Below are 4713 nucleotides of genomic sequence, written 5' to 3' on the forward strand. Positions count from 1 at the left end.
AGCTGTCAAAGTTTATAGGACTACTCCTCCACTTGGGCTTCTTTTAGATGATGGATGGGTTTTAATAGGAATGTCTTGAGAGAAAAATGCCAAAGAGTGAACATTTATGTACTAAAAAGAAAACTTAGGATGGTGTTCTAATAAATATCAATATTTTTTAAATGGGCACACACACAAAAAAGGAGTCTGAGAAAGAAAAGTAAACCAGAAGTATAGGAAGAAAACAAGAACTTTATTTTGTTATGGAAGAAGAACTTTGACAAATGTTATTGAGAAGTCAAATAAGCCTTAAATTCCATGCCTAGTGCTTAACAAGAGGCAGATTATTGCAGACTTGTGAAAGCAGTTGGATCATAGGCACGAGAGAGAGAAATAAATGATAAAGTGTAGAAAGGTATAGATGACTTGAAAATAGAGGAGAGGGTCCATATCTGGGCTTTCTATTCTGTTCCATTGGTCTATGTGTCTGTTTTTGTGCCGGAACCATGCTGTCTTGGTGATCATGGCTTTGTAATATAGCCTGAAATCAGGCAATGGATGCCCCCAACTTTTTCTTTTTCAACATTTCCTTTGTGATTCATGGTCTTTACTGAATCCATACAAATTTTAGGATTGTTTGTTCCAGCACATTGGAAAATGCCATTGGTATTTTGATTGGGATGACATTGGAAGTATAGATTGCTCTGGGCAGCACAGATATTTTAATGATGTTTTTCTTCAAATCCATGAGCATGGTATGTTTTTCCATCTTTTTGTGTCTTCTTTGATTACTTTCATGAGTGTTCTGTAGTTTCTATAGTATATATCCTTTAGCTCTTTGATTAGGTTTATTCAAAGGTATCTTATGGTTTTTGGTGCTAATGTAAATGGAATTGATTGTCTAATTTCTCTTTCTTTTCTTAAAGATATTTATTTATTTATTTAAAAGAAAGAGACAGTGAGAGAGGGAACACAAGCAGGGGGAGCTGGAGAGGGAGAAACAGGCTCCCCATAGAGCAGGGAGCCAGATGCTGGGCTCAATCCTATGACCCTGGGGTCACGACCTGAGCTGAAGGCACATACTCAATGACTGAGCCACTCAGGTGCCTCTAATTTCTCTTTATACAGTTATATTGTTAGTGTATATGAAAGCAACTGATTTCTGTGCATTGATTTTGTATACTGCCACATTATTGAATTGCTGTATAAGCTCTACTAATTTTAGGCTGGACTCTTTTTGATCAAATAATCTTCAACAAAGGAGGAAAAAATATCCAGTGGAAAAAAGACAGTTTCTTCAAAATATGGTTCTGGGAAAGTTAGACAGTCATATACAGAAGAATGAAACTTGACCATTCTCTTACACCATACACAAAGAAAAACTCAAAATGGATGAAAGACCTCAATGTGAGACAGGAATCCATCAAAATCCTAGAGAACAGAGGCAGTAACTTCTTTGACATTGGCCACAGCAACTTTTTTCAAGATATGTCTCCAGAGGCATGGGAAACAAAAGCAAAAATGAACTTTTGGTATTTCATCAAGATCAAAAGCTTCTGCACAGCAAAGGACACAGTCAACAAAACAAAGAGGCAGCCCACAGAATGGGAGAAGGTATTTGCAAATGACACTACAGAAAAAGGCTGATATTCAAGATCTATAATGAACTTCACGGGGTGCCTGGGTGGCTCAATCATTAAGCCTCAGCCTTCAGCTCAGGTCATGATCACAGGGTCCTAGGATGGAGCCCCGCATTGGACTCCGTGCTCAGCGGGAAGCCTGCTTCTCCCTCTCCCATCTCCCTTGTGTTCTCTCTCTCACTGTGTCTCTGTCAAATAAGTAAACAAAATCTCAAAAAAAAAAAAGAACTTCACAAACTCAACACCCCCAAAAAAACAGATAATCACGTCTAAAAATGGGTAGAAGGCACAAACAGACACTCCTCAAAAGAAGACATTCAAACGGTTAACAGGCACTGAAAAAAATGTTCATCATCATTAGCCATCAGGGAAATTCAAATCAAAACCACATTGAGATACCTCCTTAAACCAGTTAGAATGGCAAAAATTGACAAGGCAAGAAACAAATGTTGGAGAGGTTGTGGAGAAAGGGGAACCCTCTTACACTATTGGTGGGAATGCAAGTTGGCACAGCCACTTTGGAAAATTGTGTGGAGGTTCCTCAAAAAATTAAAAATAGAGCTACCCTATCATCCAGGAATTGCACTACTGGGTATTTACCCCAAAGATACAGATGTGGTGAAAAGAAGGGCCACATGTTCATAGCAGCAATGTCCACAATAGCCAAACTGTGGAAAGATCCAGGATGCCCTTCAACAGATGAGTGGATAAAAGAAGATGTGGTCCATATATACAATGGAATATTACTCAGTCTCAGAAAGGATGAATACCCAACTTTTGCATCAACATGGTTGGGACTAGAGGAGATTATGCTGAGTGAAATAAGTCAAACAGAGAAAGACAATTATCATATGGTTTCAGTTCTTTGTGGAACATAAGGAATTTAGCATGGAAGACATTAGGAGACAGAAGGAAAAAATGAAGGGGAGGAGTCGGGGGGGGGGGAGATTAACCATGAGAGACTATGGACTCCGAGAAACAAACTGAGGGTTTTAGAGGGGAAGGGGATGAGGGGATGGGTTAGCCCAATGATTGGTATTAAGAAGGGCAGGTATTGCATGGAGCACTGGATGTTACAAGCAAATAATGAATCATGGAACACTACATCAAAAACCAATTATGTACTGCACAGTAACTAACATAATTTTAAAAAATAAAATAAAATAGAGGATAGGGATAAGAAAGCAATGAGGGAGGAAGTACACTAAAGAATTCCATCTTTTTTTTATTTGCTTCATTTTATTTGTAGATCCTGTTTTGTTTCAAGAAAAAAGGCACATGCTTGTAATACTAAAAGGAAATCAGTAAATAGAAATGCTGAGGGGCGCCTGGGTGGCTCAGTGGGTTAAGCCGCTGCCTTCGGCTCAGGTCATGATCCCAGTGTCCTGGGATCGAGTCCCGCATCGGGCTCTCTGCTTGGCAGGAAGCCTGCTTCCCCCTCTCTCTCTGTGCCTGCCTCTCTGCCTACTTGTGATCTCTGTCTGTCAAATAAATAAATAAAATCTTAAAAAAAAAATGCTGAGGACACACACACACACACAAATCTATGATTCAAAATATCTTAAAATCCTCCTAACAATTTTCACATTATGCTGTGAAAACGTTGTTGTGTTAGTGATTGCAAAGAATTTTTGTTCAGGAACCAATGACAATTGTTGAACTCTATCTTTAGGTTACAAGAAGAAATTCCCCATTTTAAATGTTTTTCCCTTTTACTTTGGGTGCAAATATAATTTTCCTTAAGAAATTTTTTCTTGATATTTATTTATTTGTCCTACTTTAAATTTATACACACATTCTGAGATTCTTTTAAAAAGATTTTTTTAGAAATAAAGGAATATTTGGGGAGAAAATCAGAAATCTTATAAATTACATCAAAGCAATATATACAACTAAATTTCCTTAATGACACAGATATTGTACATCATGAAATACCATTTAGTTTAACAAAATAAATATAAAGAGTAGTAGTAAGATACAGTCTATGTTGGGGCAACTGGGTGGCTCAGTCAGGTAAGCATCTGACTTTTGGTTTTGGCTCAGGCATGATCTCACAATCATATGAGATCAATCCTGCTGAGCATGGTGTCTGTTTCAGTTTTTTCCTCCCTCTACCTCCCATACACTCTCATTCTTTTTCAAATAAATAAATAAAATCTTTGTAAAAAAAAGATGTATTCCCAGTCAAATATATTAAATATCAATAATTAGCTTACATGACTTATTTGAAAACTATGTATAAACATTAACCAAAGCAAAACTTTATATTTTTCTTATACTGTCAAGATACATGATGTTGGATGGCTTTAATCAATTAACCTAAATATAATCACTAATATTTATAAATTTTTACTGACTCTTACTAGAATCAGACAATAGGTACATTTTCATTAATCAAGCAAAAGTAAATTAATATGAATTGGGAATCCACTTTGGAATGTGGACATTAGAATCAATGAATTCATAATGAGTTCATGAGTTGAATATTTTACATTACCCCTTGTTGTAATTCTAAACCCACTGTCAGTAGATTACAAATAATTTGCCTGTATTATTTCCCTAGATTGAAGGATTGTGATCTCAATGACCTTCTTCCAAGGATGAGTTAACAAGATTGATTTAGAGATCTGTCACCCAGAGCTATAAAGCTTTTGTCAAAATGTATTCATGATTATGAATAATTTATTAATATAAACATTTCAAATCAAAGTAGAGAGTTCACATTTTCTCATTTTAATACTTTACTGTAAAATAAGTAATTAGTAATTATTGGATCACTTATGTCATAGTTTATTTTATTTTAATTGTACCAAGAAAAATTAGTACATTTAAAAAAATGGTATAAGCTAAAACTGCATAAGCATTAATTATAATAGAACAAATGTGATAATAAATACACTTCAAATTCTAAGTTGTAATGCTACTCTACTACTGAATAATAGAATAAAAAATGTATGAAGAGAATTAATATCAGTTTCATATTTCTTATAAACATAATTTTTATGTTAAGATCTGGATCATTTGTATTAGATTGGTAAATATATATACACATATAATCTATAAAATATCTCAAAATAAATACATACACATTTGT

Source organism: Meles meles, chromosome 1, assembly GCF_922984935.1.
Source record: "Meles meles chromosome 1, mMelMel3.1 paternal haplotype, whole genome shotgun sequence".
NCBI classification, from domain to species: Eukaryota; Metazoa; Chordata; class Mammalia; order Carnivora; family Mustelidae; genus Meles; species Meles meles.